General features: G+C 40.4%; 1 protein-coding gene across 2 annotated transcripts in view; it reads left to right on the forward strand.

The window, feature by feature from the left end:
• The window catches only part of nlgn3a (neuroligin 3a), a 241725-nt gene that overhangs the window by 211954 nt on the left and 12353 nt on the right, over nt 1-17418 (forward strand). The window lies entirely within an intron of this gene.

Consider the following 17418-nt stretch of genomic DNA (forward strand, 5'->3'; position numbering starts at 1 on the left):
AACCCCTTGCAGAATCTGTGAAAATGGGAATAATTTGAACAAAATAAGATAATCTTTAATATAAAAAATTTAAAAATTATAATCTAAAAATTTAATTTTTATTTCTATTAAAAAAGGTTCAAACATACGCTGATGCCCTTTAATACATTGTGTTTCCTTCTGGAGCATCAGTGAATGTTTGAACCTTTTTAATATTTGTGTTTGAGCCCCTCACTTGTCCTCAGTGTGAAAAGTTGGATCTCAAAATCATACAGTCACTGCTGGAAATAGTTTAAATATGCAAAATATGTCGGAAAACTGAAGAATTTGCGGGACCTGGAGGATTTTCCTGAAGAACATTGGGCAGTTTAACTGATCAGGTCAACAAAAGTTGTGGATTATCCAGGTAACGACACACAGCATTAATAATCAAGGGTACGTAAACCTTTGAACAGGGTCATTTTTATAAAATCAGCTTTTTTTGTCTTATGGACTATACGCAAACATCTTTTATGTAAAATATTGTATTCAGGAAAATGCTAAATAAAAAATAATATGCATTTTGTATGATTCCTTTTATTTAGTTAAAATTATTCACAGATTCTGCAAGGGGTTCACAAACTTTCAAGCATCACTGTATGTCTGTTGTTTTTTGCCTTGAGTAAAATCTGTTTCTGAGTAGCATTGTTTACAGCATTCTGTATGAATGGGGCTTGAGACCCTGTGCAGAGAGAATTATCAGTGGAACTTATCGCATTTCTGCCCCTCAGCAACATCGATCAAAACCCCTCTCTTGAGTTGATCACTGCCGCCCCAGGTGAACGCATCCCCAACAACACCTCCTCCCTCGCTCCCCCTCTCCATCCTGCTCAATCCTGCCCGGAGCACAAAGCATTATAGATCTGTATGAGGAGTGCTTGTAATCAGCTCTAACAACACAAATCTAATTTGACAACTGCTGTTACTGAGAAAAATTGATTGGTCATGCTGCTGCTTCTCCACTTTTACCAGTCACAATAAAAATGACACCCCTTGGCGTTTATAAATCTTTCTTTAACTGTTAAGTGCACACTAGGTGTAGCCAAAAAATAACATACAAAAAGTGGAAATACTAATGGCGGAATACCGCAGGCTATTTTTATTTATTCTTTGCGCTGAATGCTCAAGTCAACATTCTGCGAGCATATCAGAGAACATTTCAGAACAACATCTGTCCAGAAAATGTCAAATTAGCTCAAGGGCATGGGACATTTGTACGCTAAACTCATTTCTCCCCATAGGGTAATATCTTTCTCAGTGAGACTGCCAGATTTTCTGTTTTCTCAGTAAAAACAGAAAGAACTGAAATTGTTTGACTAGTGCAATTTGTTGTTTCTGTGTTGATGTATTACCGTTTTAAGTTGATGCATGAACAAAACACGTCATCCAAAAATTGCAATAAGCTTTGTGCTTTGTTGCATTCGATATGAAACGGTCTCAGCTTTCAAATTCTCAATTTTATCACAAAATTCAAACGTTGTAAATGTGGTTTTGGTGCTCTTTAATTTGTGCTGACAGATGGCTGTAGCACGTGAATGATCATCTTTTACACTTTACAACTAGTTAAGGCACGAAATAAACATGAATGAACATCAGAAGGTATGTTGAAACACACAGTACAACTTACTGAAACAAATCATGTCTCGTGTAACCATGTCAATAAAACAGCTTGTAAACAATGTCACATAATGTTACATTTACCTTAAGAAAAGCCATTCAATGTCCAAACTCCAAAGCTTAGCTAGACAAATAACTCTATATTGGAGCACTTGGCTAAATATATTACACTTTATTTATATTTTTTACTGTTAGTCATGTGTTATTTAATGCATGTTTGAATACATCTGTCATGAAAACAAGCCAGTTAAATGTAAAAAAAAAAAAAAAAAAAAAAAACTTATGTGCAATTTAATTTAGTTTAGTATATATTAATGTACCGACTGACAGGGTACACTAGTTTACAGCTTTTGTTGAAAGGTTTTGTTTCCTCTGGCATGCATTATTCCTGATATATTGGTATCGAATCGAATCGTGAAATGTGCAAAAACCCAGCATTATATCCTATACTGAAACAGGAAAAAGGTTTGTTTCTTTTTAAAATAGCCAAGAGCCAAGAGTTAATGCCATGGCCCAATCAAATCACGCTTGACTTGTGCCATGGATGAAAATAATAAAGAATATTCAAATCAAAGTTCTTTTGCAACCACTTGATGGTTGGAAAAGGAAATAGAGCACAACTGAAGACAGACCAACCACCACTAGCTACTTCCTACTGATTTTGGAAAACAGATGGTGTTTTCAATTTAGGGGACAGGAACATTCTCATTCTAGAGAACATTTTATTGGATAAAAAAACAAAACAAAACACAAGCCTGCAAGATGAGTCACTATTTTGGTCTATTTTGTCATAAGAGAAAGACTATGATTTGAAAATGTATATGCCTGTTTATGTGCAGTATTAGTGTACATTGTCCATTTTAATCCATTATTATATCGATGACTTCAAAGCTAATTTCCAATGCACACAATTTCCAGATTTCAATTTTACAATGTTTTGAACATATTTTAACGTGAAGACAAAACCATGCCCTATCAAGCCTTAAAAACACACTGCCTATAAATAATCACTCACAGCAGAACAGCCAGCCCATTTTAAAAGCATCCTCTCAGAAATACTATTATGTAAAGATTATTTATTACATGACAAATAGTGTATCCTCTTGCAGTCATTCATCTAATGGCTCTCAATAGGACTGGCATTATAGAATCAGTTTCAGGCCGTATTGATGTGCTGAGTTTCTGATATTTCAGCCCATAGAGTTGCTCCATTTGTGTGGCGGATTATATAGGATACTGCTTAGCAGAACAAAGGATTAGATGCAAGGATAATAAACCTCTCAATCACATGAAATATACACAAATCATTACTTCCATCTTAACTAGCAAACTCTCTGGTTTAGATCTAAGGAGACAGCCACAAATGTGCACTACAGCATGTGAAGTGTGCTTACAGCTTCTCCATGTGATGACCTAGATAGCGTTCCCTGCCATCTCTCTAAATTGGACACTTGTACCTGCGCCGGATACAAACATGAATATGGAACCTCGAGTGGACTGGGTGAACATTACATTAAGCTTGTGCTGTTTAATGTCAACCGTTGTATCATTCCCCAAAGCTAAATTCCTCTTTCCGCTTCATGGTGCTTACAAGCAGTGTTTTTCCCCCTGCAGTTGGAATACAACATAAAAACAACCATTAACTGTGAAATCTGGGTAGAAAGGCATGTTTGACTAGCCTGACAAGCCAGACCCGCATCAAGATGTTGGGTCTGGGAACACACCATTGGCAGGGCTCAATCCGTGGGCCGGGATAAACGGTTGTCTTTCAAATTTCCTCTGCACGCAATAGGATAGCGCTACAACCAACCAGAGCGTTTTCCCACCAGCGGAGCTAGTTGATAGATTAAACTTTTGCCGTATCCAGTCGACAAAACTACGAACACATCTTCCTTTTTAGCAATTTTCCACCGGACAAAATTGCGATTGTTAACTGATAACTGATTTCTGTTCTGTCTGTGCGCACCAATCTTGCACTTCTATCTACTCCTCAACCAGACCACCTAGAGACTTCGGGTTTTCGGCATTATGTTAAGGAAGGTCTAATCTCGGGAACGCACAAAAAAAAATCCAGGAAAAGATTTACTATCTCTTAGTGATGTGATCCCATGACGTGAGAAAATTGCGCTAAAACACTCACTGAGTTTTTATTACTTGTTTAAGAATGACTTCAGTGCCGTTCTTTGCTCTTTTCTCAAAGAAAAGCTTAACTCCAAGTCTTCCAGAGTCGCGGCAAAGCCGATTCGAAAGACTGCTGTTTAAGTCGCAGGGAATTCACGCGGAACCGTCACAACTCTGTCGTCATTATGTTAAGCCCGCCCACCGACTCTATACGCGATGTGATTGGCCTGACTAGAGTTTTGTTTTTCCAGCTCGCAAGCCAACGGAGAGTTGCTAGACGACACTGGCTGCAAATTACATTTGCTGCCGCTAGGGTGCATCTAGATTTCTAGGCCAATGTTTGACAGAAGACTAGGGTAAGTGAAGTGACAAAGTAAAATGTTTCTTTATTTGATGCCATGCCTGAGTATGATGAGCCCCTCATTTACAGTTACATTTTACATAAATATGTGTTTGGTTCAATCTGCATGATCAAATCTATTAGCTAATAGAAAAGAACAGAACTTCAATAGAGCCTGAAAATACCTGCATGTCCACAGGCACACTTTTAATATTTGATGACATAATTTCAAATTTCACCAGAAAGAAAATGTATTATCCTGATTTTTATGAATAATATTTGTTCAGGAATTTAATGTGTAGCATTTCAGCATACATGTCTCTTAAAAATAGGTTCCAAAAAGGAATTTTCATAGTGTTTCCATAGAACCTTCAAGTGAAAAGTTCTTAAAAGAACCCTTTTTTTTATTTCAAAAGTCAAAGGAACATGTTTCCAATATAAAGCACCTTTTGTAGAAAGGAATTGTTCCATGGATGTTAAAGGGTTTTCAAAGAAACCAATAGAATGTTTAAGACCGTGAGTCTGGCAGCTCTACATATTTCATATTTCAACAAGTCTTTTTGAAGAAAAGTCCACATAGACATTTTATCTGTCTTTGGAACAATTATTAAAAATCATCAGGCTCTGAAATAAATGGAAGAATAATGGTAAACTGCTTCCAAACGTAGTACCATTAAATTGAATTTGAATCTCCAAGGCTTCTGAGACATTTTCTCAGCTGGTTTTTAACAGTAAATTAGCACCCTAATTAATTTCTCAAGTGTTAACCAGTGGCCATCGGTCCTGCAGAAGAACAAAAGCATCCGAGAACCTTCTTCACACTTGATAAGTGAATTGTTTGCGCATACCGCCTTTGTTCAGGCTACAAATGGACCTCAAATGCTGCCGTCTGCATTTCTTTAGAGATTGTAGCATTAGCATTTGATGGACAGGGACTGTTTCCTTGGCATTCTTCTACGGTGTCATTCAGCCTCCAGTCAAACAGCCCATGCTGTGCCGAGCCACAGACGTCGCTGAGCAGAATACTGTTGTGCTTTTCCTTTTACCCTCCTCTTTTTTCTTCATGCTTCCTTGTAACAAGAACACAAGACACTCTCAGAAATGCGAAGGCCTGCTGGGATGAATCCAGATATTTCTGTTTGAAAAGCCCATGTTTTTTCATGATGCTGTCCCTTGCGGAGACATTGGCTATTCCACCCCAAGAATAAAACATGACTAATCAATAATCAATAAGCCATGATTAATAAATAAGATTTAGCTGCGCACATGCCAGCTCGACTGTAATCACTCAATGATTTGACACAGCCTGCATTTCGTGTTTTATCGACGTATTTATATTGACATCTGTCTTATTGAAATTCTGTTGCCTGTACCTCATCTGAATGGCAAGCAGATGCTCATTAACTCTGTCTTGTCGTATCTGCCTCGTGATTGTGAAAACAAAAATAATAATTTCAATGCTGCATGTTAATGAGCAGTTTCCCCTACCGCTACACGCAGACGAAAACAGTCTTTTGAACATCAGTTGACCCTGCACCAAAGGCCAGGCCAATCTCTTACTGAGGCTTTGAGATAAATTGCTTCCCGCATCTGCTTCTTTTGTCTTTTCTAAGACTACTGCGAGTCCACTCGGGAATTAAAAGGGATTGAGTTCCGTTTGTGTAACAGTCTCACAGAGCTCTCAATTAAGTCTAGCACTTGATTCTGTAGGACAGGGGTTCTCAGCTTGGGCCCTTGAGATCCACTTTCCTCCAACCCTGATTAAACTCAGCTACCTGCAACTTTCTGTTAATCCTGAAGACCCTGATTGGCTTGTTCAGGTGTGTTTGATTAGGGTTGGAGCTAAACTCCTGCTGAATATATATATATATATATATATATATATATATATATATATATATATATATATATATATTCCAACGTTTTTCAAGGAACGTACTTCTTGGAATCTATTTCAAGGTTTGCGTTCTCGAGCCACCAAGTTTCAAGTTTAAGTTTCAAGTTTACTTTATTTGTATAGCACATTTAAAACAGCATTAGACTGACCAAAGTAAACTAATATGCCAAAGAAAAGAAATGGGTTTTTAAGAGAGACTTAAACATGGTCAAACTCGGAGCCATTCGAATTTCCACAGGCAAGTCATTCCAGAGACGCGGGCCAAATACCGAATAGGCACGGTCACCTCTACGTTTGACTCTAGAGTGTAGAATTGAAATAAGATTCTGGTCTCCAGATCTTAAACTTCTTGAGGGGGAATACTGATGCAGCAGATCAGATAGGTAGCCAGGCACCAGGCACTGTTTTGTGCGGATGAGCGGGCTGGAGCGCGTTGAGAGTTTTCTGTTAGAACGGTGTCGTGTAAGCGGCCCCTAAGTTAATAACTACTGATCTTCGCAACGAAAGTGAATCAATCAGTCAAAACTAACTTTAGCTGGGCAATAACTTTATTCTAGAGCTGCTGTAAAGCCTAAACAATCTCTGTTACTGTAATTTCCTATTATCACTGTAAAGCTGCTTTGAAACAATCTATATTGTTAAAAGCGCTATTTAAATGAAGGTGACCTGACTTGACTTGACTATATCTCTGAGATATGCAGATTTACTTTAGAAAAGGTAAGGAAGCTGCGCAGGATCTTGAGGGGCCCATGCCATGATAAAGAGGCCGTGCTGCATGTCGAATGTAATGAGCACCATCAGAGGAGAGCGAGAGATCAGGGCCGGACAGCAGTCAGGACACATGTTGACCATCACTCACCCAATCAATAGCAGTCATAATGAAGAGTGCACAGGGGTCTGTGTCCTCCAGATACCCATATTACTTCAAAAGCATCGCCTTCTTTTTGGCTTACTGGCCGAAAATCTCACTAACAGGTGCTAATACATGTCAAGAACGTTTTTTTTGTGCTTAATGGTTCAATATTTGAGCCTAATTTTAAAAATAAATAAATTAATATACACTTTTTTAAAAAGTGTTGAGTGCTAGTGGTGTGGGATATTGACAAAAAATGATGTCGATATTTTCTCAATTGTCAATATTGTCGATATTTTTTCAATGATTTTGTCAATAACGATGATTAGACGATATTTTGCCAAATGGGTGTTATTGTATTGGTACAGGTTTAGGATTGCCGTGGACAGCTGAGTCCTAAAGATTTTGATATTCTTCATATTTTGTGCGGTGGTCAGTTTGCAGCAGTGACAGAATTAAAATTTTGATGACGAAGATTATTAAAACAATGATTTAAAATTGACTTTAAAATAAAACTTTAATTTGACATTTTCCCAACGCATACTTTTTAAAACCGTACTTAAAGGTACAATATGCAAGATTTTTTTTTGCCGCTAGAGGGCGCTACATTCCAAACAACAACAACGGCATAGCTTGATGACGATGTGGAGTGTGGAATGATGGGAACTGTCATTTTAAATTCCACTGTGGATGTAAATCAGTCAGACGGGAATCGAAAAATCATGGATGAGGTAAAGTTCTATTTTTATAAATGTTGCGTTTAATGACATGCTTTATGTGGCGAGGGGGGCGTGGCTCAGCGTGGTCTGTCATGGGAGAGAGAGAAACGAGACGAGCGGGACGTAAGTAGGTCAAGTGCAAATGACGAACACCTGTGAAGTATTGCAGTATTATTGGCGTGGAGAGACCGCTTAGCCTAAGCCGCACTTTTGTTTGTTTTGTTTTATTTTAATAAAGTCCCAGTCACGCTGATCCCTGTCTTCTTCCTTCATGACTCTTGAACCTCATCACACTTTTATTTCATTAAAATGAATTAACCGCAATAAAAGTAAGGTTTAATACTATTGGTTATCATAGATGTTACTGTATGTCAAATTCATTGTTGTGATAACGCGGCGCAGTTTTACGTGTTCTAAACAATTGTAAAAGTACATTCGAACATACCCACATCATTTGTACATTGTACCCACATGTATATTGTAGTTGTACTCACACATACTGATTAATCTTTATGTATAACACATGCTATATTTATTTACATGGCCATAAACACCAGATAAACAAAGTCAATAAACTAATGTTAAACACAAATCTAAAGCAATAATACTTTCCTTACATAAACATAACTATTACCGAATGCTACATTTGGAAAATATAAAATTAAGCATGCTTTGTCGACAGCACGAAACAAGCTAACGTTGCCTGATAGACGCTACAACTACAACTTCCACATTTTGTCCAGGACTCCACGCATTACGAACGGAAACCGAGGGTAACGCGGATATGACGCAATTGACTGGCGACTCCAAGCTCCCCCCTGCTCTAACGCCCCGTTTCCTTGGTTAAAATCGCAATTTTCTCACGATTTAAAAATAGTTGGAAACATTTGGGATATTGTAAGTAATCAACTTAACAAAATATGTAACACTGGTCTTGAGATTTGGGGATATTTTAATGCAAAATTCTTACATATTGTACCTTTAAGTTGTACATTCAATACAATTAAGTGCACTTCTTTTTCACAAGGGATTATAATTGAGTCATTGAATCATTCACTCAACCGATTTATTAAAAAATTCTGATTCATTAAGAAACGAAAACTCATAACTGTGTATTGCTTAGAGACACGGTTGATCCTGCTTTGACTTTGTTTGGAACTGTTTTCATTGGCAGAGCAAAGATAAAGATAAGGCAGGTAATAATTTAAGTACCTGGAAATGTTAGGTCTAAAATTTTATTCCTATCTATTCAGGTCCCTAAACATAAGTATGAGTAATTGTAGCCATATCAAATAACACTAATTATATTTTTGTTCTTGTTCTGTAAGGAATTGAGAAAGTAATGTGGAGTTAAACAACACCCAGCCACTTTGTGTCTGAAAAATACTTTAAACAACAGGAGTTTAAATGTTTAGCCTTAACAGCAAGGCTCTTTAAAAGCATTCTCTCTCTCTCTCTCTCACTCTCTCTCTCTCTCTCTCTCTCTCTCTCTCTCTCTCTCTCTCTCTCTCTCTCTCTCTCTCTCTCTCTCTCTCTCTCTCTCTCTCTCTCTCTCTCTCTCTCTCTCTCATGCTGTTTTATGTTGTATATTCTATCTACTGACCTTGAGAACAGCAATGAAAGATAAGAAAATCTCTAAATGTAACACTGCATCTTTCAAAAGCAAAGCCAGTTGTGTGTGGACCTTGAAATGTACCGTAAGATGAAAAACCACACAAATCAGTGCACACTACCTCCTGTACTTATAAATAACTCCAAGATAGAAAACTTTAAAATTAAAAGTACATACACTACCTTAAGTTGGAATCAGTGGTATTCGGTTGAAGATGGTGTTTTCATTGAAATAAGTGACCCTGAGCAAAGTACTCTAAGACATTGAAGTGGAAATAGAGGCTTTTATGATGCGCCATCGGATTTGGCGTCTCTGTCCACAATCATCCAAGCGCTGCCAATTAGACTGATGAATAACCAATGCAGCCCCATCGAATTAACTCGGACTCGTTCTCACCTTGTCATATTCATTAGATTTATTCTGCTGTGAAAAAGACCTTTCTATAAAAAAGACCTTTCTCTATTCATATATTTTGTTTCTGCATTTTTCCATTTATTTTGCATGCATTTTTCCAAGAGCAACACTATTTCTTTCTTTCTATATGTATGTATTCATGTATGTAAAGGTGAGTTCCCTTTCGTAAAGGGAACTCCCGCTGCATCGATACTCGATACTTTGGGGAATGCCTTCGGCATGATGCGTCTGAAGTCAACTATGGAACTATTCCAATCTTGATTGGTGCAACGTCACCCGTGACGTCGCATGTGACGGTGATCCGGAAGCTACAAAAGGGTCACAGGAACCAGGAAATGTTAGCTTCTGGTCTTCAGCAAGCGCTCTATGTCATCTTGTCTGTTCTATTTGGTGTTGTTTGTCCCGTGAAAAAAAAAAAAAAAAAAAAAAAAAAGAAGCTATTCAGGCAGTGTGCGTCCCCTTGCCCACGTTATTTAAGCGAGGATGACACACACACGCTTTGTGTAGTTTGTCTGGGAGTGGAGCATGCACGGGCGGTGCTCGAGGGCGCTGTCTGTGCAAACTGTTTTCAATGAAAAAGCTCCGCTCCCGTTTGAGCTTGTTCGATCAATTAGATCAGGCTCGCGTTTCCAGTGCATCAGGTCCCGCGTCTGTTGAGGCAGCGCGCCGCTTGTATGCATGTGATTCGCACGTGGGGCTAGCATATGATACTGAGACGGTTGCGACCCTTTCTCAGTGTTTATTAACCAGCTCCACTGGTCTCGCGCACGGTTCGGAAGCCCGCGCTGCGGCTTCTTCCGACCGTGTTAAAGACACAGCGTTTGATTTATCTGGCTCCGAGGAGTTAGATATTATCTATTAACACTGAATCACGTGGATAGGGGGATTCGCCACCCCATATTCCCGTTAGTGAGGAGTTGCTGGAGGTTGTAATCAGGCAAGAACCGTTGTCGAGAGGCTTCAGGAGGCAGAGCGACAATCAGCTATCCCCAGTTGTCAGTCCAGGTCTCATGGGGTTGCTGCCAGGGGGCAGCCTCATGGGACAGCCGCCAGCTCCTCATATTTTGAGAAGGTTTCCTCTCGTGCCCCCCCGTATAAGGCTTGGGGCCAGAAGAAACATTCTCGCACGAAGCTCTCCATACCGAAGACAGGTATGAGGACTGTCTCTCGGGCTAAGAAGGCTTCAACTAAGAGGTCTAGTCGTAACACGCAGACCCTTATGGGCGTTCCCCCAGGAGAGCGAGTACAGGAGTCTCGCCCCCTTATGCAGCCCTCAGGAAATCGATGTTTACTTCCCGCCGCCGATGGCGCTTCGGGACACATCGGCTTCCAGCGAACACAAATCGCAGTATCTGCCCGAAGACGTTGCGGCACTGTCGAGTTCGCCGCCTCTCAGGAGGTCTGTAGAGAGCATATTTCGGTTAGTTCCTGCCAGTTAGCTGCTTCAGGTCACCAAAGCCATTTGGAAATTTATAGCCGAGGCCAGTCTAGAGGGACTGGTCCCCATAAGGGCATATTTAGACACCCCGAGGGGTCCTCAAAATATAGCCTAGGGGGTCCTGCTTATGGTGGAGCTAATATACAAATATTATCTACTAAGGGTGGTTCACATGTCGGCCAGCCCCGAGCAGGGTCGGTTTTTGGAACAGGAAGTCTAGTCCCTCTTAACACAGGAAACCTCAAAGTGGGCTCTTTCTTGGTTACGGGAGCCCGGGTTCTACAGCTGGCACTTCATAGTTCCTATGAGGGGGGGAGTTAGGTCTTATTTTGGATCTCAGGGTACTGGATCAACCTCCGAGGGGGTTCAGATTCAAGTTACCGACTGTCAGTCAGACCAGCTCCGAGGACTGGTCTGTCTTGATAGATCCACAAGCTCCTTAACTCCTCTTTCCCTTCTAACCCCATCACAGGAAGTTTCCGAGATCCGCTTTTGGGGGGAAAAGCGCATCAGTTCTGGACTCTTCCAGTCGGCCTAGCCTTATCCCCTCGCACCTTCACCAAATGTATGGACACGGCCCTTGCTCCATTGAGACTTCAGGGGGTCCGTATCTTATAGATGACTGGCTCATTTTGGCTCAGTCAAAAAGAACTAGCAATTCAACATCGAGATGTTGTTTTGCGCCATCTGAGGTGCGTGGGGTTGAGACTCAATGTCAAGAAAAGTTCCTTAACTCCTCTTCAGAGGACTACGTCCCTGGGAGTAGAGTGGGACTTAGTCACAATGCGGGCACAATTGTCTCCTGCTTGTATAAATACTATCTTAAACACAATGAAGAGTATTAGGTTAGGCCAGGCTATCACTGTCAAACACTTTCAAAGAGTTTTGGGTCTTATGGCTGCAGCTTCCACGGTAGTACCCTTTGGTCTGCTCCATATGAGGGCCTTGCAGTGGTGGCTCAGGAACAAGGGATTTTCTCCTCTGGGAAACCCTTTTTGTACGATCAGAGTTACGCGCAGATGCCTTCGTTCTCTTGTCGTATGGAAGAAACCATGGTTCCTGTCTCAGGGCCCGGTTTTGGGAGCACCATGTGAGAGAAAAACTCTGACCACGGATGCGTCCCTCACGGGCTGGGGTGCGGTTATGGAGGGCCGTTACACCCGAGGTACTTGGAAAGACCATCATCTCACATTGTATATTAATCGCTTGGAGATGTTGGCTATATTTTTTGCCCTGAGGCACTTCCTTGTAGACCTCAGAGGCCATCATGTTCTTGTTAGGACAGACAATATGTCGGTGGTCTCTTATATCAACCGCCAAGGAGGTTTGAGATCTCGCCCTCTTTGTAGACTGGCGCATCAAATTCTTCTTTGGTCCCAGGACAAATTTCTCTCTGTCAGATCTATTTATATTCCTGGGGTTGAAAATATGGGAGCAGACATCCTGTCGAGGCAGGGGCCGAGGCCCAGGGAATGGTGGCTCCACCCTGAAGTGGTTGAGCTTATATGGAGAGAGTTTGGCCGGGCGGAGGTTGACCTGTTCGCTTCTCATGAGAACTCTCATTGCCCGCTCTGGTACTCTCTCTCACATCCAGCTCCTTTGGGCTTGGATGCCAGGGTACAGATGTGGCTAAGGTCACATCTGTACGCTTTTCCCCCGATCGCTCTGCTCCCTGGGGTTCTAGAAAGGGTCAGGAGGTATGGAGTGAGACTACTCCTTGTAGCTCCGTACTGGCCGGCCCAAATTTGGTTTTCGGACCTTATTAGTCTCTTGGAGAGTCCTCCATGGAAAATTCCTATTAGGAGAGATCTTCTGTCTCAGGCTGATGGTATATTATTTCATCCCCGACCAGAGTTATGGAGACTATGGGTCTGGCCCCTGAGGGGGTCCCACCCATAATTAGGTTGCCCTTTCCACCGAGGTGGTCAGGGCATCCATACTAGAACCCCACTATACTAGGAACTAAACAATTAAGTTAGGGAGGGCATTGAACCCAGTTTATTACTGCCCACTGGCTTCAGTACTGGTGTTCCATCCCGCTCTCTAACGGGATCTCCTGTTCATGCTTAGGGCCTCTGTGGCGGCCTCAGTGCCCTCCGCAAGCCTCTAAGGGTGTTCTCGAAAGGACGTTCCCACTGAAACTCCATGTTCCTGTAGATTGGAGGATGAATCCTGTCATCCATCCTATTGGCATCAGGCTGATGGGTTATCCCTGGCACCCATCATGTCCTGTGGGTGAGGTATACAAATATATATTTGAGATATATAAGTATGTATAGGAGAATCTTTTGAGTCTGCTTCCTGCTCGTCTTACTCCCTGGAAGAGTGGTGGTGCTGCCCCCTCTTACTTACTAGCGTGGGAGCCACTCAACGTTATTTTTGCCCGGTACTGAGGTACTTGTAGGCAATGTTAAGATTCTTCAGGTATTCCATCCTCCATCGCATGTGTCGGATGGTCAAGGTCGTAGCCTTTGAGGTTCCTACATTAGGACTCAGGCTGAGAGGAGTCAGTCCATCTAGTTTATGCATCAAGGGTTAGGAGCTATTCCCTTTATTAAGAGTACAGTTGGTTATCTAAAACCACTCATATTTGAAGTACAAGGTGCGCTTCTGCCTTCACCTCTCATCTAATATTTTCAACTGTCTGGGGCTCCCAGCCATGAGGTCAGTCGAGCCTCCGGCTCCAGACCTCCCCTTCTTGCACCAAATCTTATGACAAGCTAGTTTGGATCTGCCCTCTACTCATTCTATCGTCCGTGAGTGTACCAGATGCTTTATACCAGGGCGTTTTTTCTCTCAGTGTGGCGGCGTGGGGATTCGTTCCCCAAAGTATCGAGTATCGATGCAGCGGGAGTTCCCTTTACGAAAGGGAACGTCTCGGGTTACGTATGTAACCCTCGTTCCCTGAGTAGGGAACGAGACGCTGCATCCCTCGGCCACACTTTTCGCGCCCCTGAGAACGACTTGCTTTGACCAATTAGAAGCTAACATTTCCTGGTTCCTGTGACCCTTTTGTAGCTTCCGGATCACCGTCACATGCGACGTCACGGGTGACGTTGCACCAATCAAGATTGGAATAGTTCCATAGTTGACTTCAGACGCATCATGCCGAAGGCATTCCCCAAAGTATCGAGTATCGATGCAGCGTCTCGTTCCCTACTCAGGGAACGAGGGTTACATACGTAACCCGAGACGTTTTTTCAGTTGTTTTTAGCTTGTTATGTGGTGGCTTACTGGCTCAAGTCAATAGATCCTGCTATGTCTCTAGTCTCTATGTATTCTTATGGAAGCTTATATCCGCCACAGAATAAAACATTTTAAAAGATAATTGCGACTTTTTATCTCACAATTGTGAGTTTACATTTCAAAATTCTGACTTTATTTCTCAGAATTGCGAGATATAAAGTCAGAATTGCGTGATATAAAGTCACAAATCCGTGATATAAAGTCACAATTGCGAGATTTTTTTTTTCACGCAATTGCGAGTTTATATCTCAAAATTCTGACTTTAAAACACGCAATTGTGACTTTATATCACACAAATGCTAATTTATATCTCACAATTCTGCCATCTTTTCTCAGAATTGTGAAATATAAACTCGCAATTGCAAGTTATAAAGTTCAAATCTAAGGAAAAAAGTCAGAATTGCGAGTTTATTTCTCACAATTGCGGGTTTATATCTTGCGACTCTGACTTTATAACTTGCAATTGCGAGTTTATCTCACAGTTCTGAGAAAAGATGTACAAATAATACATTTGACAAAAAAAATAAAAAAAATGCAGTATATCTAGAGGCCAGAATGTATAGAGGCTTGTTTCCACCACAAAATAAAAAAATACAAAAAGTAATTGCGACTTTTTCTCTCACAACTTTTTCTCTCAGAATTGCTCATTTATATCTCACAATTCTGAGATAAAAAGTCGCAATTACTTTTTGTATTTTTTGATTCTGTGGTGGAAACAAGCTTCTTTATATTCTGGCCTCTAGATATACAGCATTTTTTTTTTTTGTCAAATGTATTATTTGTCAATTAAAAATGGTAAGACTGATCACTGATCCCTAGCTCACCTCTCCTCAACAAAAAAAAAAAAAAAAAAAAAAAAAAAAACCTGATTTAAGGTTACATTCATTTGCATATATAAAGGGGAAATGGTACAACGCAAGCACTAAAGTTTAATCCTGCAGGGTTTAGAAGTATGAACAATGAGCCTTAGCAAGCACTACTAATTAAAATACTAATTAAATGACCATTAACAGTAGAATTTTGTCCAGACTTAATTTGCAACTATTGCACTGCTAAGGATGGATTGTTTGATGGAAATATCTTCAGACAGACCTCTGCCTTCGGTGTTAATGTGGTGTTTAGGAAGTCCAGCCTAGTTTCGGAAGCTCAATGTTCGTCGAGTCGTTTCCTCTCAGGGCCTGAGATCTGAATGAGTGGCGCTGATAGAGGCTGAAGGACTGCTTCACTGGGCAAGCCCAAGTGGCCTGAACCGCAGAAACATTCGAGCGGTTTAGGAACCCATTTGAGTGGGCGACCTTACAGAACGCTGTCAGCTAATTCACTGCCTCCATCTGCACACACTCTACACAGACTGTGGGTTAGTGGGATGATCGGGGCACAGGGGAATGAAAACACTCATTATACATTATTGATATTAATATGGTTACCGTAACAAAGACACTGAACTGGAATTGGGGTTTTATATTCCTTAAGCAGAAGTTTATTAAAAACATACAAAGTTACATTCCGATATCCGAAAGAGTAGTCATACAACGGGCCATGCTCAGAATTCAGGGTTATTATTATTTAACTAAAACTAAAACCATAGAAAATCGTGACTTAATTAATTGAAGTCATTTTTAACTGAAATAAAATCAAATAAAAATTGTATCATATCACATCATAATTTTTACTTGGCTTAACTTAAAAAACTATATAGATATATTTTTGAAAAAAAGTCAAAATATTAACTCTTTCCCCACCAGCGTTTCTATCATTTTTACAAACGTTTCATGGCCCCCAGAATATTTCATTGTATGAATATCTGAACATGCAATAATCAAAAGAAAGAACAGTGTCTCTGCTTTCAAACAAAACAATCCGGGTTTTTTTTTTTTCTAGCTTCATGCATTATTTATTTATCAACACTTGAATGTGGGTAAGTTTCATAAAAAAGGGACATTTTGAGCAAAAAGCTGAGAAAAACATTTTTGTTAAAGACCACATCTGGATCAGATTCAGAACGATGATCAAAACACAGATGGAGTAGATCGAGTCCATCAACACCCTCAAAACTTCACAGTCCTATATGTCGACATTTCATTCAGTAACATTAGGCAGTTTTGATTTACAGGTATATGCTGTTTAATGTTGATGATCGCGTTATTTTACATATGCATATGCTTACATATGATATCGCTTGTTTCTGCTTCTTCTTCGCCTGTGTTTTGATCAGGAGATTCTGTAATCTTTCTGAAGATGTGTAATAGCGCCACCTACCGCATTACAGTGAAAATACGGAAAGCCAGAAAATCCTGTCAATGATGGGGAAATAGTTAATAAAAACTATAATAGTATCTCAATTACACTAAAATAACACTGCTTCGAACAAATCCAAACTGACAGGCCAAACATGCAAGAGGTCGATAACATGTACTAAATATAAACAGCCATAACTGCAGGATAAATGAGACTTCACAAACACTGAATGACTCACACTGCCTTATATCAGAGTCTCTTTGTTATATGCTTCTCTTTGTTAACCTTCAAGGTTGACGAAGAGAAGCATAACGCTGCAGTGCATTGGCAAGGAGACCAGAGGCCTTTTTAATGGATGTCAATGGAGAAGAGGCTTCAGTACACTGAATTAAGTGCTTTTGTAAGGAAACAGCTAATCACTATCTGCAATCGGCTTTACACTAATTGTTCATTTTGGATGTATCTACTCTTGGAGTTTCAACTGAAAATGCGGTTTTATAAGAATGTAGGATTCAGTGTATTCTCATTCCTTTCTCTATTTTTCACAAGCATGATTGACTGTCGTACAACCTTGACAGCGATTCAATGATGTAAAGGCTATAATGTGATTGGTTATCAGGAAAAACATCCCGCTTTCTCTCTTATCATCTGCAAGCTCGCATTCACATGCCTCCATCCAACAACGAACGGGTGGATAAGATCGAGCTCCCACCATTTATTATTTTTTAAATCATCCGTTTCACTCAGATGTACGTAAGAAAAGATCAGTCGCTCCTTCCATTACTTCACAACTTTAAGTGAAATATTTACTCTGGCAAATGAAATAAATCAAATATGCTGCATTGGGGTTAGGGTTGACTATGAGTAATACCTCAAAGGTAACTGCCCAGTTTAAAGTATGAATG

Source organism: Scardinius erythrophthalmus (assembly GCF_964197995.2).
Source record: "Scardinius erythrophthalmus genome assembly, chromosome: 13".
Taxonomy (NCBI): domain Eukaryota; kingdom Metazoa; phylum Chordata; class Actinopteri; order Cypriniformes; family Leuciscidae; genus Scardinius; species Scardinius erythrophthalmus.